At 39.7% G+C, this 25,342-nt stretch overlaps 1 protein-coding gene and 1 non-coding gene across 5 annotated transcripts in view; both read right to left on the bottom strand.

Moving 5' to 3' along the window:
- The window catches only part of SNRK (SNF related kinase), a 1,018,029-nt gene that overhangs the window by 392,919 nt on the left and 599,768 nt on the right, over window positions 1-25,342 (bottom strand). The gene's annotated exons all lie outside the window — the stretch shown is intronic.
- Window positions 586-657, bottom strand: TRNAE-CUC. Its single transcript has one exon. It is a non-coding gene; the product is annotated as a tRNA-Glu (tRNA).

The raw sequence follows: 25,342 nt of genomic DNA, 5'->3' as shown, positions 1-25,342 counted from the left end.
CTATCTGCTACAAACTTATGCAAATGCACAGGCTGTCTTTTTCTTCTTCCTATAGGCACAAATTGGATAGTGTAAGGCTAGCATTAATCATCTGTTGCACCTAATTATGTATGTAAAATGTATGTGTAACCAAGATGAAAATATAATATCCATTGTGGAAAATAGAAATATATTGTATATTATCTATATACGTGAATATTGGAGCTATTCTCCACAGGTCTTGGCTAAAAAAGGGTACCTATCTCAGTTAGACTTTCCCAGTCAACAACGATAAAGTAAACTATAACATTTTCAATATTTGATGCTTCCATTGTTGCATTTTATTTTTTCCCGTCCTTTCCCTTATTGTTGTTTGTTTTTGTGGTAACACTCTTGTTATTAATTTAGTTTATCTTGTTTGTTTGTTATATCACAAGAATTTGTCTCTAATTACTGTGTTCATAGGTTCATGGGTTCATAGGTTGGTACTAGGCTATTGGCCCTAGGGCCTATACAAGCCTAGCCATAACAATTCCCTTACTGTTTCTTCCCGCACTATTTACTTCCCTAGACCCCTGTCTAGCAGGGCAAAAAAATCCATTGAAGTTCCCTGACCAGGAATCGAACCTGGGCTGTGGCGGTGAGAGCGCCAAATCCTAACCATTAGACCACCAGGGATCATCTGTTTTACCAAACTTCTAACATTTTTTGTTCTTAATTACTTTCTCTAGTAGATTTTTTTCATTGATCTTAATGTATCCGTCCATATCTGTTAAATCATGCAGCTCTTTCTTTAGATCCTTTTCTTCTAGACTGAGAGCACCTTTTCTCTCCATATTCAATGGGTATTCTACAGAAAGTTCCAGAATATCTTCCTGTGACATATCCTCTTCAGCTGTACCTTGCTTCATCTGCTGCTCCTTCATATGGGAGCTCAGTGGTCCATCATCATGCAACATTGTCTCTGACAAAGTTGCCACGGTTTCCTACTCCTTCCCTTGCTGTGTGACTTCAACTGAACTTTTGTGCCAGTCTCCTACGGAAAGCATCAGAGCATCACCGTGTGGAAAGTCTTCAGATGGCTCCTGCTCCACTTTTTTCTCCTTAATCTTGGGATTCCTTGTTCCATCGTACTGTGACATTACATAAGTTTCATTTTCTATACTAAATCCTTCACTTCAGAGATGGATCCTAACTTCAGTTTCTGTTTGTTTAACTTCTACCTTGGTAATCCTCTTTACTACATCCCTCCTTTGTTGTTTTTTTTTTTTTTTTTTTTTAATTATGAAATTTTCCATATCAAGGTGCATTTCCCTGTATTTCTCCTCAAATATCTTTGGAGCTGCTTTATTTGTATTATGTGGGCTTTCTCCTTTGTGTGAGTATTGCAGCATGCCAGATCTTTTTCTCTTTTCCATGTCCGTGATTCGTTTTTATACCTTTCAAAAATCTCTGGGTTTTGTTCCTTATATTTCTGCACTTCCTCTGTCATTTCTTTTTCCAGGCATCCCAAAGTTTCATTATGTCTATGAAATGTTTTTCTTGAATCTTTTGTACTAAAGACCACAATTTGTTTTTATTTTTTACCTTTTGACAGTTTTCCTTGTGCAGGTATTTTCTTTCCTCTAAGCTCTTTCTCAGTCTTTTCAAATATCTTCTATCTGGAATTTCTGGACTTCTTGCATAATAGTAACAATGTATAATTTATTCCTTATCTTGATGCTTTTTTGGCCTGTCCGTGTTTTGTGGAATACTACTACTATAACAGGGGGGGGGGGGGGCATCAAAACTCCACATGAGGAAGATACATTGGTATCTGAAGTCTCTCTGGTCCCAGAAGGAGCTTTTTTTCTTTTCAAATCACACTGCTGAGGTTTGTCAGAAGAGAAATCACTTGGTGGAGACAACAGAATTCCATAAACCCAGGTCTCCCCTTTTCCCTCCCTGCTCCAAAGTAGTCAGTTACCATGGACACTTTGGACTTTGCTTGGGGAGCAATTTCAGGAGGAATAAAAATGCAAGATACATGGGACACCAAGAACAGACACAAACACATAAATATATACAGTAAATGCTTGCCTTGGTCAAGGCACCCAACTTTCTTAATCATCTTTGGACCCCTGGACCTCTTCAGGTTGTTACACAATACCACAGTAATGTGATTCATCAGTAAGCATGGGGGAACCAGGTTGTACCCCCTTTGCAGACCAGCCATGTTAGTTTTGGATTACGCTTAGCAGTACAGTCTCACTCTACAAGCATCCTTCATTCTGTCAGAACTACATTGTGTTGAGCAAAAAACCCACAAATTTAATGAAGCGCTTTTCGTCTGCCTCTGTGGACAGACTTCAGATAAAATGAAATGGTAAAACACTTCCTTTATAAGATCTACTAAGTCACAAGTATTAAAACAACCAATAATCCAGGTCAAATGAGAGTGTTTACAAGTGCTAAGCAACCAGTACTACATTCCTCTGCTGTTTAAAGTTACAGTGCATAAGTATAACATTAACTTAAAAGAAAATACCAAGTCTGTTAATAAGAAATAGAAGATAAACAAATTAACATGTAGAGTGCATACCAAAAAATTCCATACATAAAAATATTTCAGATATGTTCATAAAATTCATGTTACCTACATAAGCTCTTTAATTTTAATAATAATAAAGTAATGGCACACATGTCACTAATGCCCGGAAAGCTATAGCCATTCAATGACAGTTGCCAGTATAATTCTAGTTCTTCTAATTTCAAAGATGACTGCCCTCCTCTATCATCTACTGGAGTTTGATCTATAACAGTAAACTTAAAAGTGTCGTGTGCCATTACTTGTTTATTAAAATTAAAGAGCTTATGTAGGTAACATGAATTTTATGAACATATTTGAAATATTTTTATGTATGGAATTTTTGGCATGCACTGTATATGTTAAGTTGTTTACCTTCTATTTCTTATTAACAGACTTGGTATTTTATTTTACGTTAATATTATATTTATGCACTGTAACTTTAAACAGCAGAGGAATGTAGTACTAGTTGCTAGCACTTGTAAACACTCTCATTTGACCTGGGTTATTGGTTGTTTTAATAGATGTGACTTAGTAGATTTTATAAAGGAAGTCTTTTGCCATTTAATTTCATCTGAAGAAGTCTGTCCACAGAGGCAGACGAAAAGCGCTTCATTAAATTTGTGTTTTTTTTTGCTCAAAGCAGTCCTCCAGGTTTGCTTTTTTATATCAGAACTACATTGTGTGGCAGACATGCTGAACAGGACAAGGGCAGACCCTCACAAGTGGCAGCTAGACCAGGGAATTTTTTAATATTTGAACCATTTGTGGAGATTTCCTCAAGTTAGACCTATTTTTTTATTTTTATTTTTATTTATTTATTTAACATTTGTTGACCGGGAAAGTCCGACTAGGTTCCACAGATCCTGTTTTCAGCAGAGGCCCGGGGAGAAATGCTCCATGCTTTGCCTTCTTTCCAAACAATTACATGGCAAGATTGTCCTCCAGAACTCCATGGAAGAAGGCCTGGAAGACCAATGCCTTTTCCTTTCCTTGGACAGGAATGTTCTTGTATGCTGTTCCACCCTTTCCACTGATATACAGGGTACTTCTGAAGATCCAGATGGAATCCCTCTTGTTCATTGTGGTGACTTCCCTCTGGCACAGGCAACAGGGGATGTTCTTCGTAGTCATTGTTTTAGTACTGATTCTTGGGTATTCCTGCCATGCAGAAGCCATCAACTGGCCTGATTTAGAGAGTCTTTGCATCATCCCTGGCTGACAGATACCCAAAGACCAGCATGTGTATGTCAGGGTATAAGATGGATGTCTGTCTGCACCATCTTCAGTTCTTTTCTAGCCACACAATCATAGGCATTTCATCTGTGTTCAAAACAGTTGGAATTCGCCAGTTGGTTCATTTTTCCGGAGTTTCTCACTCTTCCAGTCAAATACGTACACAGTTGGGGATTTTCTTCTACTAATTTAATGTTTAAACTCCACAGTTGCTTGAAGTCTGGGAAGCAAATCCTGCATAAAATTCACCTGTTCTGTATGTTCTGCATGGGGTCCTCAGCAAGTCTCTCTAATTGTCTTCACTGTCCATGCAGTACTTGAGGTGTTAGCCGCATATTTGGAGTTCCTGTCTTCAGTTTCCCTAATAGAGTTGCAGTCCACTGCTACAGCAGGGCCTTTGCAAACACCAGCTTCTGCTAGTGTTCTTCTGAAGTAACTGAAAGAGAAAAAGGCCAAGAACTCTGACATTTTTGAGAGAGCTCCTGATGTTCTTCGTGTTTCACTGTTACAGTCATTACATTTGGGTAATCTGCTTGCAGGTTGCCCTCAGTTGGCCTGATTAACAAAGTCTTGGGTCCTGTGTCTGTTGCTGTCCCTTCTTCCATGATGTCAGGTCGTCAGGGGTATAAAACATGCAGCCGACGCCATTACATCAGTCTTTCTTGCCGTGCGATGCCCGAAGCAGAAGCAGTTCGCAAGTACCGGTTGGCCGACTCCTGAAATTTTCGTTTTTGAGTTTCAGAACCAAAGTCTTCACCTAAAAGCTAAGTACTCCGTTGGGGAAACTTTTTCTTGCTCCTTACCAATGTCAGTAAAAGTTAATAATTGCGTTACTTGTGGAAAGCAAATACCTCATAAAGATTTTCATTCGTACTGTATTCCTTGCCTAGGCCCTGACCATGACGTACCTTGCTGTCAGTTTTGCGCTTTATTTAATCAGCGCACTATCCGTCGTCTGTATATTTTTGCCTCTAAATATTTCGGTTCTCTGTTTAATTATCCAGAAATGTCATCGGTTAGCCATCCGACTACCGGGATTACGAAAAAATGCAAAGGTAAAGACAGAGACAGGCCTACCGAGTTCCAAAACTGCCAACGACGCTTCTCCTAAGCCAGTCGCCAGTTCGCCGGTACACAGTGAGGCGCTTTCGCAGCCCCTGATACCCTCTACTTCTGATTCGCAGGCCTCTACTGAGACCCATTCAGAGTCCGGTATACCACGAGATACTTCTATGGAACCCATGGATGTCTCTACCTTGGATGGGTCCGGAGCCACTGTGCAGGCACCGGCTTCTGAGGGTGTATTCAGGCCTACGGACTTGCATATTAAATCGACGCCTCCTTCATTACTAAAGGCTAAATCTCAATCCATGTCTAAAAAACCGATGCCCAGGCCACATGCTCAGGCCTCTATGCCTAAAAAAACAAATGATAAAAATGGCTGAAGATCTAATAACTCTAATCAGGGGTAGCCAACCCCCCCCCCCCCCTTCTAAGAGGCCTAGGGCTGAGCTTGGCTATGAATCTTCTGATCAGGATTCTGTTTTTTCTGACTTCTGAAGACCTGGATTTGTCCTTACCTACTTATGGGGATTCTGATGCAGAGGACTCTATTCCCTCTGCTTCCCATCCTGAGGATTTTTCTTTTGGGGAAACCTTACATACTCTAAGGGAGCATTTTCACTGGGAAAGCCAGGAATTTTTTGATTCAAAAAAGAGGCTTGGGGATTTCCTTCTCCTACCTCAGCATAGGCCTTTGGCTATTCCTCCTGTACTAGACATTGTTGATGATGCTTTCTCTGAATCCGGTTTGGCCCCTGATTTCCTGCCTCCTGCTCCCAGTAAACCTAACATACTGCAGGGTCCCAGAGTCCCACAAGTTCCTTTTCAAAAATCCTATTGCAGATCCAGAGACTATTTCACAGGGGCCCAAGGACATTAAGGCTTCTACTGCTAAAAATCCTACCCCTTCTGATAGAGACTCCATGGCGCTGGATAGATGGGGTAAAAAGGTTTACACTTAAGCAACATTGGCCATTAGAGCTTTAAACTGCCAATTTCATATGTTAAAATATCAGCAACATGTTATTGGACTGTTTTAAACAGAAAATGCTGATTCCTGACTGTGTGGAAAATAGACTTACAGGATGTAATGCTTTCTGCTTAAGTTGGAAAACATACTTTGCAGTGTGGTTTTGATTCTTTAGTGGCCTCTTGCAGGGCTGCTGTTACTGGGTCTGTGCTTAGAAGAAATGCTTGGCTTAAGGAGCAACCTTTGCCTGATCATGTTACAGTTAAATTGTTGGATACTCCTTTAAATCAGGACCGCCTGTTTGGCAACAAGGCTGAAGAAGTTCTTAAAAAGATGGAAGATAAAGCTAAATCTATGCAAACTGTTAAAGATTTTTTACAAGTTCAGCCTCCTAGATTTAGTAGGCACTGGCCGTCTAAGAATTGGTCCTTTCCAGCCCGTTCCAGGTCTTCTCAAGCCAAACCCAGACACAGCAAAAACCCCAGGTTGCAGTTCCAGGGGGCTCACAGAACTAAGCAGTGGGGGGTCTCCACTTCCAAGTCTGGGAATAACAAGACTCTCCCCTATGGTAAACTGTCTCAATGACTTCCTTTTAAAATTTCCAAACACTTATCTTCTGACTGCCCCTTTAGGGGGAAAGATTGCTCTTCATGCAAAGAACTGGGAACTCATTACCCAGGACAAATGGGTTTTAAATATAGTGTCCCAGGGATACAGATTTCACTTCCACACGTTGCCAGCGCCAAATGGGTGGCCGGACCTACCCCCAAATCAGTGGGCAGAGGCTCAAAAACAAGTACTTTCTCTCTTAAGCATGGGGGCTATTTAACTGGTACCAGAAGAGGAAAAGGGACAAGGTTTCTACTCGAGACTTTTCCTGGTACCCAGAAAAGACAAATCATGGTGTCCTATCCTGGACCTGTCTACTCTAAACACCTTTCTGGAGATTCCAAAATTCAAGATGCTTACTCTCCACCAATTACTTCCTACGCTAGGCAAAGACGCCTGGTTGGCAACACTAGATTTAAAAGAAGCATACCTGCACAATCAGGGAATCTTGCAGAAGATACCTACGCTTCAAAGCAGGCTACACACATTATCAGTTCTCTGCACTGCCCTTTGGCTTATCTACTGCGTCCAGGGTATTCATGAAGTGCCTAGCTCCAGTTATTGCATTTTGCAGGCAAAGAAGTATTCAGATATACCCATACCTTGATGATTGTCTAATTCAGGCAGAAAGCCAAGACATACTTATAAATCATCTGGGCTTTGTAAAAAGGGTTCTAACTTGTCTGGGGTACACCATAAATGAAAAGAAATCATAACTGGTACCCTGTCAACAAATTAATTCCTGGGAGCAAGCTCGAATACAACTTCCCAGATGGTTTACCTCACGCCAGAAAAGCAAATTCATTTGACAACCTACTTCAAACAAGTGGCCACAAAAACCCTGCTATCTGCAAGACAAATACTGCAAGCCTTGGGGTTTATGGCCTCCTGCATTCTTCTAATTCCATATGCAAGACTGCATATGAGGAAACTACATAGGTATCTAAAAAGCCTATGGAGTCAACGTTCTCACAGCCTAGAAACAATGATTCCTATCATACCTTGCCTATGCCTAGTGTTCCTTTGGTGGGCAGAGGCCTGCCACAAAAACAAGGGACTACCTTTCACACCACCCCCTGCCGTCCAAACCCTAACAGATGCATCAGACTATGCATGGGGGGGCTCACCTGGCAGGGAAGTGCATTCAGGGCAAATGGAACCCAAGTCAAATGCACCTGCATATCAATTAAAAACAAATGTTAGCTGTGCAGAATGCTCTGACAGCCTTCAAGGACTACATTCTTCCAGGACAACTAATGGTAAAGACGGACAACACCACGGTTATGTGGTACATAAACAAGCAGGGGGGTAACATTCTTACCCCCTCTGCAGACTAGCCATGGTATTGTGGAACACAGCCTTGAGCTACCAAGTGCACCTACAAGCTCAATTCCTGCCAGGAAAATTAAATACACTGGCAGACGGACTAAGCAGAAACCTCATGGACCCACACGAGTGGAAACTGGAACCAAGGATTGTCAGCATGTTGACAAGCGAATGGGGGAGCCCAGATATAGACCTGTTTGCCTCTCCCCGACTACCAATTGGACAAATTTTGCACAAGGACATTTATCTTTTTTCCTAAGGTATGCTTTTAGCATATTTTTCATTTTGTAGCCTTTCCTTTGTACACCACAGACTTTTGGGCCATGACTGAGATGGGAGCAGAATATCTGTTTTGGGAGTCAAGAGTTGGGCTTCTGAGTAATGGCCCAGAGCTGCAGAACTGAAGTTCTACGTCATTAACTTCAGTGTTAATAACACTAGCTTAAATGAGAATACTGGTTTTAGTGCAGTGGACTTCTCATTTAATGCAGACAATTTTGTGGTCTGTCTGCACCCGACTGTCCTGGTGGTATCTTTCCAGGCTTTTCTGGCTCTTTCAGTCATGCTAGTTAAGTCCATTGAGGATTCACACTCATAAATTATAGTCGGAAAATGTAACAAAAGGATTTTCAGAGGGAGCTAATAGCACATGGATTTTGTGCTAGAGCATGCTGCATGTGTTTGTTTGATAATAAGGGTAGCTAACAAGGAAAGCAAATTGATTTTCTTCATGGGCTGCCCATCATTGGTGAATTGCAAGGTCATTTGACAGGATCTTCATCAGGCTGACAAGTGTACTGGTTGTCCAGAAGTTCAGTGAGGATCCCAGATGTGAGTAAACTTTGGTAGGCTGATGCAATTTGATTTGTTCCTCACTCATGGTGTATTCTGGAATGGGCCCATCGTCAATGTGCTGGAGGATATTAACAGCTGTCTTGGAAACTTTGGCCTTCAAGTATAGATATTCAGGATTAAAACCCTTGTCCTTGTGTTCAGTCATTCTTTTCAAACCAGTCCATTTTTTTTTTTTTTTTTTTTTTTTTTTAGTTCAGAATTTTTGAGATTAATCTTCTCAGCACATTCTTGTGTATGTTGCTCATCTTTTTTTGTAGTTAATGACACTCTGTGTCAATTGACTCAATTCTGCTTTTGTTATTTCATACAGTCCATGTCTCATTTGTAAATACAAATTGTACATGTTTGTAGTTGCCAGATTCTGATAAATTGATCTTTCTATTTTGTTTATTGTAACTGAATTTATACTTAACTTTTTGTGCATATTCCATGTTTTACCTTTTATTTTTACTATACTGTACAACTTAAAAATACATTTTCTATGACTGTTGTATGTAATTTCCTGGAGCTTTTCTCCTAGTTTCTCCACTAAAAATGGGCTTCTAGCTCAGTTGGGCTAACCTGATTAACAAATGTTAGATAAATAAATAAATAAATTGGTTCCATGATTATATAATGAGCTTTTGATATATTTGCATTTAATTTAACTTTCCTGCCAGTGTATTTCTTTTTAAATTGCATATGAATAAAAAATATTGTTTGTAGACTTAATGTGTTGTGTGGCAGTTTTATTAACAATGTACTTATTTTATGAATTGTATAATTCAAAAGCTTTGAAAAAAGGTGGTAGAGTCTAATAAGAATTAAGTGCCAGGGCAAAGCCATTGTGGTGATCCAAATATTTTTCTTTTCAGAAAGGGGAAAGTTAGCTGGTGGGTGGCACAGTGGCATAGCGGTTAGAAGGTCAGCTCACAACACTTCGTTCTGTCAGCTCACAACACTTCGTTTTGTCAGCTCACAACACTTCGTTCTGCAGTTCAGTTCTCAGATAGGGTACCTTCTGTGCTGACCCAGCACATCTTTCTGTATCTGCCAATGCTCTAGTTTCTTGCCACACTGAAAAGATGTGCATAAGTGAACTGGCAAAGCACTAAATTGTCCACAGGTGCTTGTACTATGTTTACGTTTGTGTATGTGTGTTTATGTCTCTCTGTCTTGTGATGAGTTGCCCCTTTTAGTAGGATGAGTTCCTATGTCTTGTGTCCATTGAGTATCTGGATATTCACCGGTTCCAACGTCACCCTGAAATGGATTAAGCGGGTAATCAGCGAATGAATTAGTGAGTTATTTGGTGGCAGAGATGTCTGCTTTTTAGTGTGGCTAGCCATTTTAATTGGCCTATTATTGATTTGAACTTCATTCTATTTTTTTTCTTCTGGGAATGCATTGTTGCTGAGATAGTGCTCTAAATTCAGGAAGAAGGCAACTTTGTTAATTACCTTTAGTTCTAGTATTGTGCAAGAGTATAACAATGGCTACAACAGAACAGAGTCCAAAGCATTTTTCCAGGTTTAAAAGTTGGTACACACCTTGGTTGTCACAGAAAAAAGTGTGTCAGAATTAAATGTCTAACAGCTTTTAAATTTGTTCACTCATCAGACGAACATGTCACTTCTGCCCACTCTGTCTGTCATCACCAGGTGTTCTATGGCTGTAAAACACTTTGTGCTCCTATACTTTTCTCCATAATTGGTAGTACATGGAGCAGATAGCTCGCTGCACTACAGAGCATTGACTGTATCTCTCCGAACATAGCTACTTGTGTTCTTAACATAGAAGATTGTGATCTGGTTTCTTGTCATAACTAATATATGGGTTCTTGACATGGAATTCACCTCAAGAGCAAAGCTTGAGAGGTGAATCTTGGCACCCATGTCAGTAAGATCGAATATAATTCTTTGTAGTGCATGCAGCTGTATCTGCTTCATGTGCTACTAGTTGCAAAAAAAGCCTTTGAAAGTTGGTAAAACACATGGGACTACCAGGCAGTAGTGTGGAAATGAAGAGTCCCTCTAAAGAATGGATGTCCTAAAGTATGTTAGACACTTCCATCCGCTTCATTTTTTGTTTGAGTGTGGCAAATTAAGTATTTAATAACGTTTAAGCTGTTATACCTTCTGCTGCTGTTCTTTTCCAGTTGGCTGTGTTCATTATTTATCCTTAGCATGAGACCTGATTTAACATCATTAGGGGTGCTGGAAAAAAATCTTGTAAAGCACCTTTTTGACAGCAGAAAGGTGCTCAACAAGGTTATCTTTTTTTTTTTTTTTTTTTACATTTTTTGGAACGTAATTGCAATGCTCCATGTACTACATGGATGTAATGAATGCACTCACAAGCTTTATTTCATACTTGTGGTGAATTTCTTGACTTCCATGTCTTGAACACGTAACAGATTGGCTGTGATCAGAGACATGATTATAACGGTGTGTATCGATTAACAGATGGACTGCTTAACATGAACAGTAGTAGTAGTTTGACAGCTGTGCTGCTGTTTTTCATCCATGCCTGTAGTTCCTGAATGCTTTATTTTATTTACTATCGTTGCCAAAACACAGTAAACCATAGATTTTTTTAAAACTTGGAATAGTTTGATTAGTTTTCATGCAGATTTTATATGCCTTGAGCTTGATATTTCATTATATGTTATGTAAGGAGCTGAGTCACTGGTTATGTAACATTTAATAATCCCACTGGGATGGAACTAGCTGCAGTGTATCTAATGGTATGGAAAAGGTGCCAACGTTCTTATTAATTAGAAGTCTTCAGCACAGCTGAGAGAAGTATTGTCAAAGTAATGAATAACATTTAAAAATTACTCTGGAGTTTAAATTGGTATTTCAGCTGTTACAGTTGTTTACTGACCCAACAGTGCAGTCACAGTGTTGTTGATGAATAGGGTAGGTAGTGAGACCTTGGTAATGATTTAGAAAGTAAGTGGGCCTTTAAATGCCGTGAAACAACTTGTAATCTTTCTAGCCACATGTGCAAGGGCTTAGAGTGCTGTCAGACTGTCTGTCCCCCTTTTTTGTCTATGATTATATGTTTTCTTGGGGGTGGGGTTGTTGCAACAGTAACTACTGAAGACACATGCACGTGGCATGATTTGCAGTCCTTGATTTCTAATATATAAACCACTTTTGTGGGAATACTTGCATAGTGAGGAGAGACATGCACTGTTGAGATGGGCTGTGGTATTTCACATGGAGATCTTAATGAGAGATTAGAAAATGGCAAATACAGAAGCAAACAGAGCTGCTGCAAACTGATTTAAACTGAAAATTTTTGGCTCTGATGTCTGCCAGCCTTGGGAGGTTCCTTTATCATTTCTGAATTTGCTTTGCAGTCACTTTCATTTCCCTGTACCAGCAGGTCTACTGACAGTAGAGGTCATGTTTTTTTTTTTTTCTGGTGGTACCTGCCTTTAGGTCTGAAAAGATTAAGTAACGTTTTAAGTATTCCAAGCTATGATGCTTCAGAGTGTTAGACTGTCTCGGCCTTGCAACTTAACATCACGACCTCATTGCTGTAATTATTTACTTTGTATAACTGGGTGGGTATGCTGCACATAATGTGTGTTTATTTTCAGATATAACTTAGGTGTGTTACAGTGCAGCTATTAATGTGATTTGATACACTTCTAGGATAGAATATTGCCTTGCTTATGTAAAAGACCAGTAACATGGGCAGTGTTGCTAGTGGCAAATTAATATGTTCTGTGTGTTTTGGGGAATAGATGTTCGCCAACAAATGCAACATTTACTGTTGGCAGTTAGAAAAAATATCTGTGGTCACAGTAATGCATGTTGGAGATCACTAAAACAGAAAGATAATAATGTAATTAGTTTAAAATAGCAGAGATAAATGTAACAGAATTAATAGCTGTATCTGCCAAGAATTTTTTCTGACTCTAAAGTGCAGAGATTTGCAACATGGTTGATCCGAAGCAAGGCAGGCATGCTTTTAAAAAACAGAGGTTCTGAACAGAAAAAAAGTTGGTGTTAACAGAACCATAGAAAGAGACGGTAAGAGTTTCTATTTAGTTGAATCCGGAATTATTTATTTTATGTCACATAATGGCCAAGTAAATATATAGGGGATACGTCATGAAGCCATTTGCATGTGTTTCAAATATAGGCGCAACATCAAGTTTGAAGCTATACATGGTTAGAATGTACCATGTGTTGCCCTACTGAAGATGGGTTCTGAGTGTATTGCAAAAATCTAGCAGTCGGCCAAATACTTGGCATGTATGTGTGCACATTGGATAGTAGTATTCATACCACCTTGGGTCTCCACTAAAACGATTGGATAGTAGTATTCATACCACCTTGGGTCTCCACTAAAACGAGGCTACTGGCCAAGTGGGACTTTCATGCTGTGATACTGTTTCTATTTCTGCTGTTTAGAAGTAAGACGCAGCCTATTTGAGGATAAATATTCGAAGGGTGCACCATTTTCATGAGCACCCAGTAAAAAGCCCATTTTGGATGCAGACTGCACATACGTCTTCAGATGCGACTGTAATAGATTATTGTCCTCACTCACCCAATTTAATGCCTAAAACCTGAGAAAATTATTTGAAAAAAATTAAGTGCTTTCATGCTTCCTCACCAGTGCTTTTGTTTTTCCCCCTCCCCACTGTCTTTGATCCCTAAACATGAATACATTCTGTTTTGGTAAATTGATTCCCTTTCTTCCTGATAGCTGTAAGTATGCAAGTTTAGTTTATGAATAAAGGAAACGTAATGATTAGGTAAGGAGGGTCTTTAGTCTGTCAGTTTTGTTGGGTTCTGCACCTCCATTATAGGGTAACTCCACCCAGATGTCATTTTTTTATTACAAAGTATTTTTATTTACTTTAATCCATCAAAAAGTCCACCACATAAAACATGTTGATGTTTATCACTTTCTCTTCTGCACCTGTATTTGGTGTCTCTGTAAACATTTGGCTGTTATGAAATGTCACTATATTCAATTGTTGAATTTGTTGTATAATTTCCTAACTCATGGGTCACTCTGGGAATAAATGAGTAGGGGAGACAGAGGGGAAGCTATTATCTGTTACACAGTGGTAACAAATCTTATTAGGATAGTATCTTCAGATTCGGATAGATGTGGTTCTGTTAACTTCTGCTACGGATTCTAAGCATTTAACTGTAAACTGTCTCTTACAAATTACCAAAATCAACTGTTCTGATGGTGTAGAGGGATGAAGCCATGACTTACAGCCCACATGTCTTGAATTCCGTTTCATCTACTTCCAGCAACATACCAATCTTTTTCACTTCTTATTTCTGCCTTTACACGTCTTGGCAAATTTACTTAAACCTCCACATAATCTTCAGTTTTTGACTGTAAGCTTTACAGTAATATTTTTCTCTATTTTTGTAAAGACATCTGCAGTGCAAGGCTTGCTGACTGTGCACTTGTTTCTTGGTGCTATTTGGACTGCTCAATGGTATCATTTTTATTTCACATGTAATCTTTTATCAACCAAAAACTTGTCTTTTTAAATAAGTTTCTACATTTGTTTTACAGACCTTATATTCTTACATTGCCCCTGATTTGTTAGCATGTTTATTTCTTTCTCCCTGCACTATACGGCCTTTTTTTCTCTTGTGCTAAATCAGTCTCTTTTTCTGCATTCTACCTCTGGCTCTTATTTTAAAATGCTGTAGATAACTTGATTCGGTGGTATGAGACAGAAAGTAAGTCAGCAGTTCCTTTCCCCATTCTTCTTGAGCTGAGTTGACTTCTAGTGAGCAACAAATTCTGATGCAAGGAAGACTTTCCTTTAGTTCTTAGGGTGCTTGGAAGTTACTTCTCATGACTGCTAATCTGATTTTTTTTTTATCCTTTCTAATGTTAGTAACTTCATAGCTTCACTTATGGCATGTAGAAATGGTGTACTCTGAATTTTCTCAGCTTGTCTGCGATTTCACTCAGAATGAGATGCAATACAAACTTTAGAATTTTCAGTTTCTAGTTCTCAGACAAGTAACTTTGCAGGTGTAAAATTGGTGTTGGATGACATTTAGATGTTCTGAGCCAAACTCGTGAAGGCCATGATTTCTTACTCAGGATTTACAAGGTCACAGGGCAGAATGATATTCTAAACATTTAAAGTTAATGTTTTTCTGTAAAATTGATAAGGGACTACATTTCACCATTGTTTAGGCAAACAGTGAAAAAGGAGAGCATCTTCGCTATTTTGACAGAAAACGCAGTAAAATTAACTGGAGAGAAGCTACTGTATATGGCAGTGTCCAAGTACTGCATAAATTCTGTTCTGAATAACTGAAATTCAGAGAGGAGGAGTATTTGCTAAACAGACAGGTAACATAATATAGCAAGATATTTACTAGGTGTTGTTTAGAGCTGCAAATTATTTGGCAGACTCAAAGTACGCTACACATTGTCCGCGTTCTATTAAGAGAACGTGACGCAGTTTATTTCATTATTTTGTAATATCAAGATATTTACTTGGTGTTAGAGCTGCAAAGTATTTGGCAGACTCAAAGTACGCTACACCTTGTCCGCGTGCTTTTAAGAAAACGCGACAGTTTATTTCATTTGTATTGTAACTGCTGAGTGTATTTCAAAGTTATCGCTTAGTTGTTTAAGCTGCTAAGTAATTGTATGATGTTAATTTAGCTAGATATTGCCAGCGTGCTACTAATAGTAACATAATGCAGCTGATTTCAGTGCTTGCATAGCAACCGGAACCTGCATTAATTTGAAGAAGTGTTAGTTTTCCCTGGCAATGTTTGTAATAATGAAAGTGGAATTTTCCGTTTGTTAATGTGCCTCCACTCTGTCATTCTTGGTTTTCCCTGCTCTTTCACCTTCCTCACCATCCTTGACTTCTTTCTCATCTCTGCCCCCTCATCCTCCTCTTCTCTGCAGTATACCCTCCTCACTCTTCCTTTCCTGAACTGCCCTCCCTTCACCTCTCTAAGTGTCTAATTCTGTTCTCTCTCTTTCTTTACAGCCGTACTCCGCAGGTGCCCTTTGTGCTAATTAACAGCAAGGAAGTTCTCCCTCCATTTCCAAAAGGATGCCCTGAACTGTCCGTTCTCTGTTATCCTGAGAGCTACCTGCCTTCTGGAAACCAATAAGCAAATCTCTGTGTAGGTAGCCTGAACAAACTCTTGAACTGTGACTGTTACATTTGTTTCCCTGTAAACTCACAAAGGGACTATTGGGGGCAGAGATGAGAAAGAAGTCAAGGATGGTGAGGAAGGTGAAAGAGCAGGGAAAGCCTGTGTGCTTGCAGCCTTCCGCAGCCATTTATCTCCCACTCCCCTCCTGTAAAGCTCCTTGTATCCTAAAGTGTATATTCTGCTTTAGTGACTAGCTATTAACACCTTCTGCCACTAGATGTCAGCACTCCCTAGATAAAATATTTAAGTAATCCTATTTTTATTTTTGTATCGCAAGAGCTAGAGATCTAACACTGCTGTTCCCCAATAGTCCCTTTTTGAACCTTGATATTTGGGGCTTAATATTACCCCAAGCACGACACTTACCCCATAACTGCAGGACCAGCCATAGTCCATAGCCTCTCTCTCTGATTGTTTTCTCATAGGATTCTCCTCTTCCTGGCTCTACCTGCTCCGTTTGTCCTATGGGCTCACTCTGCTCCCTTACCCTACCCCCAATTTCCACCCACCCCCACTTCTCCTACATTTATTCCAACCAGAATTCTCCTCCCTCCCTCCTCCACTCCAATCTCTCGCCTCCTCGCATTACCCCTCCCCTTCTCATCTCCACCCACCAATTATAGGCCACTCCCCCTCCACCTACTCTACACCCCCTACTTCGGTCACTCTCTAATACCCTACCTACATTATACCTGCAATACTACACTATCTTACAAGCCTAATACCATCTTACTATGCATTATGCGCTAATACAAACCCTTATCCCCTGTATCACCTTGTTACTTCCAATTCCACTATACCATACTACCTCATATTCCTCCACTCCTCTCCCCCCTCCTTTCTGTCCCACTTCACCACTCCCAACCCCCATCTCACACTCTCACAGTACCTCACTTCCACACTATATCCTCCTCATTAGTACAGCCCAACCCACTCCACTACTTTAAACCAAAGATCTTACCCACCTCAAGACATAACTTCCCTAAACCTCTGTCAAACTCTCCCCAACAGTCAAAAGGTAAACTAAATCTCCTACTACCTCCTTTCTTTAACTGCCTATTTTTAGCAGGTGATATACATCCAAACCCTGGACCTAGTACTACTAATAGCTCCATCCCCCCAATCACTACCAATACCACCAGCCTCAAAAGCCTGAAAATAGTTACTCTCAATGCCCAGAGTCTAAGAAATAAAGCAACTACCTTTCATGCCTGGCTAAACCAGGACCTACCTGACATTGTAGCCATCTCTGAGACTTGGCTAAAACCATACATCTCTGACTCATAAATCCTACCTCCTGGGTTCCAAGCCCTTGGGTATGACTGCTTGAATAGAAAAGGTGGAGGGGTAGCCTTAATATTCTCTAATCTACTCTCCATTATTCCATACCCAAATCCCATTCCTCTGTTCAACAACGCAGAACTAGTAATAGGTTTACTACAAGTGAATAATCATAAAAGCATCTGCATCATAGCGCTTTATATTCCCCCAGGTAACAACACCACAACTGTAGAAGAAATCCTCCAGTGGGCCTCAACTAATATCAACCTAGAGACCTACGTACTAGGCAATGTTAACATAGATTGGAACAAAATTAACAACCAGAATCCAGCCATATCTGTCAATCTGTTTATAACTTTACTCAATTTACAAACTCCATCACTAGACCTAACAAAATCATTCCCCCAGGATCTACTCTGGGCTGGATCCTAGTTACCCACCCAAACAACATCTTACACTCAGGCATCCTTCCATACTCTATTAGTGATCACCTGCCTGCCTTTATCCACCGAGCAACCCACTCCTCACCTCACCAGCACCAATACATACATACACATAACCTTACAAACTTCAGCCCTATAACTTTCTCTAACACCCTCAAACAAACTAACTGGAACATTCTAAAAACACTTCCTCTGGACAATAATGTTGATTAAAAAATCAAAGTCATAACCTGAGAACTATCTCGTACCAGCAACAAAATGTGCAGAAAAGCAGCAGATTAAAGTCCATGGCTCGACAAAACTTTATTCACACAACATAGGCTCAGTAAAAATATGTACATAATCTATTCCTCTGACAAACCTCAACATTGCACTTTTCTAGTATATTTCTCTTTTGTATTTTGTGTATAAGTATATTTTATTTTTGTGAATGTTTTTAGAATTACAAGTGTTTAACTACATATGCAATGTATTTTAACTAAGCAAGAGTGTTAGGCTTTAGGGAATAAAGAACGTCCTACTACCGCCATGGACTTTTAATCTGCTGCTTTTCTGCACATTTTTGTTGCTGGTACTCTCTTGGCGACATTGTTGGATTTTGGTAATCGAGATAGTTCTCAGGCCCTCACGTTCCGTTTATGACTTTGATTTTTTATACATTTTTTGCTATTGGAACGTGTTGCTTCAGCGTATATCTATTCTTTCTCATAATAATGTTGATTACTTTAACTCAACTTTCCTAAATGTACTCAGTTCCCAAGCTCCACCACGAACAATAAGAATCAAATCAAACTCCGCCCCATGGTTAACTAAGGAAACTAAAAAACTTATGCAACAAAGAGATAAATGTTGGAAACTTTATCAGCACAATAAACACACTGAAACCCTTCTTAAATATACCAGTAACAAAGCGTAGGCATACAAAAACCAAAAACCAAGAATCCAAAAGTTGTGTATGCTGTAGTACCAAAGGAGTTCCACCAAAGGAATGAAAAATAAATTTATTTGACCACAATCACGTTAACGCACTTAACTGACAAATATGGTATTTAAACAGTATTTGTATATATGTATTATGTCTGATGAAGTCTCGTTTGTTTGAGACGAAAACGCAAATTTCATTTGTCAGTTAAGTGCGTTAACGTGATTGTGGTCAAATAAATTTATTTTTCATTCCTTTGGTGGAACTCCTTCTTAAATATAAGCAACTCCGCAACCTTACTAAAAGACATATAATCAAAGACAAACAATCCCACTATGTGAAACTCTAAGCCAACCACTCCAAAAACCCCAAGCAATTCTGGAACTCTAACTCACTACTCACTTCTCAACCCAGGTACGAAAAACAACCCCTGCCCTGACACTACTAAGTCTGATCCAGATAGCTGAACTAACCAAGACCTTCCTAAATAATAACCCTTCCACACAGGTTAGTCCCTCTTCCCCTGCCTATAAACCCAACTCTCTCCCAACTTTTGAACTTTAACCTATTTCTACCGCTTACATAAAAAAACTTCTCAGCAAACTAAAACCATGCTCCAGTGCCCCAGATAACATTCCATCTCACTTCTTAAAAATTGCTGCAGATGGAATCGCCTTCCCCATTATCATCCTAATCAACAGATCCATACAGGAATCTTATGTCCCCAAACTGTGGTGTGCTGCCTTTATACATCCGATCCACAAAGGGGGCAAAAATAATAATACCTCAAACTTTCACCCCATAGCCATCCTCTTCCCAATATCAAAAATATTGGAAAAATGCATTCACTTCCAACTCATGCCTTTCCTAACCAAAAAAAAAATACCTCATCTCTCAAACCCAACATGGTTTCCATCCTGGCCATAGAACTGTAACTGCTCTTCTCTCATTCCAAGATATAGTCAACCATGCCCGTGACTCTGGAAAAATATTATCTACAGTTCTATTAGATCTCTCCAAGGCTTTCGATACAGTCTCCCATACTCATCTCCTAAGCCACCTTGCTAACCTTAACCTCTCTCACAATACCCTATCCTGGTTCTCAAGTTACCTATCTGACAGATCTCAAGCTGTAAAATGGAGAAAAGGCACCTCAAACTTCCTTTCCACCCCTACTGGGCTTCCCCAAGGATCCATTCTTGGCCCAATGCTGTTTAATATCTTTATCAATGATTTCCATTCTGCCATCCCAAATACCACAATTGTACAATATGCAGATGACTCCACTTTAATCTGCTGTGGCACCAACCTCCCCAAACTTCAAACAAACACTCAAATTGCCTTCTCCACCACTGAGAACTGGATGCTACAAAACCATCTATCACTAAACGCTAACAAATCCAAAATATTACTTTTCCCTCCCTCTAAATCCTCCCCTCTTGATAAAAATTCTTTCCAAATTAGAAGCCATAATTCAACCATAGAAATTGTTCCTGTCGCCAAACTACTTGGGGTAACTATAGATGAACACCTAAAATTTGACACCCATATTCAACTAAACATTAAGAAAACACATCAAAAACTTGGCTTGCTATACAGAAACATCCACTATCTCTCTCCTTCTAATAAACAAACTCTCGCCACTACCTGTCTTCTTCCCTCACTAATGTATGGCGCTTCTCTACTAACTAATCTGCCTCCATCTCTTCCAAAATGGAAAGTTGTTATAATAAAATTTCAAAATTCGCCGTCAGAGCCAAATACTCCTCCCACCATTGCACTGCCCTCCACTTACGAAACTGGCTAGAACTTCCCAACTATCTAGACTACCTCCAACTTACTACTGCCCATAAGCTATTATTTAACCCTGCTAAATGTCATGCACTATCCAACATCCTACAACCATACACCCCTCACAGGCCACTTAGATCTGCTCTTCTAAACCTAATCACTGTCTACAAACCAAACCGCCCTGCTGGACAGCTTCTCCTGTCCTTTTCCTTAGCCAAAATAATGGAATTCTCTCCCTCCTTCATTACGAACCACAGAAAACTTTGACAACTTCAAATCCCAACTCCATTCCCACCTCTCCTCTAATTGGAAGTACAATTGCACTTTCCTCACCTAGCCTTCTTTTCTCTCTACCCTAAATTGTATTTCTATACTCCTATTTCTAAACAACTTGGCTCCCCCTGGGTACTAATTAATCTAACAATGTTATCTTGTGTACATAATGTATATATTGTAAATAGTCTGCTTTCCCTTTTCTCCCCTCCCTAACATTGTACTTGTACTGCCATCGCAAGACTCCGATACTATGTAACCATTCAAACACTCATGTCATCACATGACTCACATGCTGTGTAACCAATGTACCACATCATGTCTCTGATTTATAATGTATCTTTGAATCTTAATTTTAATCTGTTGTATCTTAATGTTTACTATGTAATGTGGAGCTTTTCTTCCCGAACCTCCACAGAAAAAGGGCTCCTGAGACCAGTGGACCTCCCTGGTCATCAAACTGAAATAATGTGTCATTAAAAAAAAAAAATAGTCTGCCACCATAGCAAGTTAATATGTCAGGGTTAATCAAATAAAGAGCGGGGAGGGGGTTAGACTAGTTAAAATTAGCATGCACATATATTTATTCAAACTTTGTTTTCTGTAAGAGTGATGAACTTCCCATCTCTGTCTCAAAAATGAGGGAGAAAAGATATTTCATACCTTGAATGCCCACAGACGACTGTAGTACAACATTGAAAGAACCAAATCTTTCAGAAACATTTCTTGTAACCTGTATCAAACCAGGCTATTGCCGAATGGTTGTCTCATGCTAGTACTTTTTGTTATTCCCACTGCAACAAAAATATTCCAGGTGGGGTCCAGGAACACTCTTCCAGAGGCTTGGCTTCATCTGTGGATTTTTGGAAAGGGTTGGATTCTTGAAATATTCTTGAAACTGCTGCTTGGTCGTCTGTACATACCTTTTGTAAAGCACTATAAACTTAATTCCTTCTCTAGTTCTAGATCAAGCTTTGCTATGATCATTCTCCAGGGGTTCCTGGATTCGTCTCCTTCCGCCTCCCAAATGTAGTTAACTATAGTAATCCACCCATGTAGTTTAGGCTACTACAGTAGTGATCAATATGATGAGCATAGTATGGTTGTGTAAGTTACATTGCAGAACACCAGACATTCGAATAGTGATTGCTGCAGTAGCCACTCCCAGCCCCCAAAAAACTGAACCAGCTGATTACAAATGTACAGTTAGAAGCCCAGCACTTACAAAGCTGCTGTAATAGCAGTCCACAAATGCTTCTTTATATCTTTTATATTAAATTTATAAAAAGTACAGTTATGTAGGTAAATTTACCATAGTATTAGATGCTGAAATGATCACTGCTGCAGTGTACCCTAAGCTATGAGGGTTATATCCTGCATAAGATATTACAGCTGGATAATTGCCAAAGCTTCAAGGCATCTGCCAAGCGCCCAAACAGTTAGTTGGCTCAAGCTATAAAAAGCTGTATAAAAGACAAGTTTGGATGTGAAGCCCTTCGGAACTTTCCTGGCAGCAGAGAGAGGGAGGTTGAGCCCTGAAAGGACAGAGCTAGGAACAACAAAAAATAAATGTCCACACACTGGCATAAAAAAACACAGCAAAAATGGAAGGAGGGAGCAGCTACTGCAGCAGTGTTTATTTGAACTTCTACTGTCATGGTAAGTTCAACTTGCACAACTGTACTGTGTCAATCAGTAGCCTTAACTATATGTGTAGATTACCATAGTGAACTACATTTGGGAAGTGGAAGGAGATGAGTCCAGGAGCCCCTGGAGAATGGTCCTAACAAAACTTGATGGACCTAGAGAAGGAATCACACGCTTTGTAAAAGTACGTACAGAGGACCAAGTAGCAGATTCTAGAATACTTCTAGAATCCATCCCTTTCCAAAAAAATGCACATGAAGCCAAGGCTTATGAAGTGTGGGCCTTGACCCTGCCTTGGAAAGGTTTTGTTATGGTGAGTATAACAAAAGGTAATAGCCTTAGACAATCTTTTTGAAATAGTCCGTTTTGGCATAGGTTGTCCCTTCTTATCTTCACATCTTCCCAAAAAATGAACAATTGATCTGAAAGATTTAGTTCTGTCAGGATAGTACTCGAGTTGTCTGCTAACATCCAAGGTATGGAGTATCCTTTCTCCCTCATTTTTAGGTTCAGTAACAAAATGTGAAGATAGTATGGATTACAGTAAACTCAGATACCACTTTAGACATAAGAGAAGGATTAGTTCTCAAAGAAACCCTGTCCCTCTGGAAAATGAGGTACTGCTGACTTCACCATAAGAGCTTGCGACTTGGATACTTTCATGCAGAGGTCAGAGTAATTGATAAAACTGTTTTTCCATGTTAAGATCCTCAAGTCAGTCAGATTAGCTGGTTCAAATGGTGCAAGAGTTAGCTTTTCAAACACAAAATTAAGACGTTAAGGATGAGCCACTGTTTTTTTTTTTCCTGAGGCCTCTTATGCAGAAACCCTTATAAGAAGATTTTGACATGAGACTGCATTGAAAGAAGATGATCCATGGGCAGACATGCTGAAACGGACAATAAATGAATCTTGTTAGAGAAATAAGAAGGGTCATAGGAAAGTAGCTCACAGAAGTATTCTAAAACTAGAGAACAACTAGCTATGAATGGGTACTATATATGTTGGCACCTGTGACGTCCCTTCTCTGGGCCAGTAATCAAAGAGCCTGAATCCTCACCACTGACACTGGTGAGGGATGTTCACTTGGAAAAAAAATGGATACACACAGTATTTTCAGATGCAGCTGTCTGCACCAAGCAGAATTTCCCTTAAGAGCACCCAGGGAACACGCTCTTTCTGGGGGCTGCCCCCCCCTCTGATTGCGCTCAGTAAGACTCCCCACTGTCACAGCTGTAGAGTTGAGTGCTCAGCAGAGTCTCCAAGCCAAGTCCTCTACCACTCTATCTGTGAAACCAGTGCTCTCTGTCCTTGCTCCAAGCAGCTGACACTCACACTCTTTGAGATTTGATTTGCACCCACACTATCTGGGAAAGGCTGGCACAGATGTACTCACTCTGCTACCCTTTTCCCAGACTATAAGGTAGTTACTTCCAACAGACACTCCAAAGCCAGCTCCTCTAAGGTTCATACAAGGGTACCTAATTTTATATTGAGTGAAGTTAATACTAATACAAATGGTAGTATTTGAACAATGCAGTAAAGCTTTTAGGAGCGGCCACAGTGTCACCAAATATAAGTACTCTCAAAGGTTAAAATATTCTGTAAAGGACCAGCCACAATGAAAAGTTTAAATATATTTAATAGTAAGTAATAAAAGAACATGAGGATACTGAATATCTATTTACAGTAAAAAACAGAGTTTTGATAAAAACAGAGTTTTGATCGCAGGAAACATTACAGTAAGACAGATGAATAGATTGACACAGATGCAGAAAAACAATATTTAACTAATCTTGCTGTATTTTCCTGACTGATCTAAAGAATTACTATTCCCTGGTTGCTTACTAAAGCAAGGCAAGATGAAGTAGCTGAGTGGCCTTCCTTCTTTGTCAGGTTTCAAAAACAGACCGCTCTGAGGACTTCTGCCTCATCTAGTATTAAAGCAGCATTTCAGTGCTAGATTACAGAATGACATCACATGCATCTGGTCATCTGACTTCTGGTTCCCATACTTGCCCCCCTTTTACTAGAAACTGAACCAGAATCTGTCACATATGTGTTACCATGCACACAGATAGAGCTTTGCTAAGATGTGTTATAGCATCTGGAAGCCATAAAACCATTTTAACACTTCCATCCTTCCAGGATAGCAATTGGTTCACTGCTAAGGACAATACAGCAGGACTCCTAGTCCTTGTTTTCACAGACATTTTGTCTCTGGCTCCAATCAGAACTGTAAGATAAAATCTTTATGGCCTAAATTAAGTAATTTAATTTTAGGATATTTTTCTAAACGTTATCTGGGGCTGAGCTTAACCTCTTCTGTTCCAGTGTCCTCTGTTACATTATGTACATTTAATCAGTGTGTCCTCTGCTACATTTAATCAGTTACACTAATACAGGCTGACATATATGTGTATTTCTTTTCTGTCCAGCAGGACCCACTGTTGGTACATTTTTTTTTAACACAAGCAACTTTACAAATACATTTTCAACACATGCACCTGTATAAATCAGTTTAATGTACAAATGACATATAATTCTTTACAAAACTCCAGCTAAGTATGCTGGCATAAGTTACGCATCCACTGTCCTCCTTCTCCTAGCAGCTGGCAATACCTCACATCGTCACAGCACCAACTAGAAAAAACTTTTCCATTTGCTAATGCATGATTTTCTAATAGCAGGCTTTATTGCCTCTCTTAGTACCTGTTGCATATCCTCAGTAAACACGTGCCTAAGAGGAATTAAGACCCTATCTTCCAGGCAGTCAGTTGAAGATGTTTGATGTTGGGGTGTATCACCCCCCCCCCTGTTCTTTTCAGTATTTCCAGTCTGTGGTAATTGGCCCTAGCCATTTCCAAAAGAAGAGAGAATGACAGTTGCCTGGGCCAAAAGGGAATGACTACATTGATCTTGGTGGATTCCTTCTGAATCTTCAGAAGTACCCTGGATATTAGTGGAAAGGGTAGAAAAGCATACAGGAACATAACTGTACAAGGGAAAGAAAAGGCAAATGTCTTCTGGGCCTTCTTGTAAGGAGTCCTGGAACAGAATCTTGCCAGTTGATTGTTCAGATAAAAGGCAAAGTGGTCTACTTGAGGAACTCCCCAAAGATGAATCAAGTCTTGGAACTCCCCCCCCCCCCCCATCTAATTTTCATTTGTGGCGGTCTGCCCTTGTCATACTCTGCTTGTCTGCCACACAGTTTTG

Source organism: Protopterus annectens, chromosome 3.part0 (assembly GCF_019279795.1).
Source record: "Protopterus annectens isolate FY-2018-M chromosome 3.part0, PAN1.0, whole genome shotgun sequence".
Classification (NCBI taxonomy): Eukaryota; Metazoa; Chordata; order Ceratodontiformes; family Protopteridae; genus Protopterus; species Protopterus annectens.
Note: the sequence above shows the minus strand (reverse complement) of the source record. Positions and strands in the feature narration are given on the sequence as shown.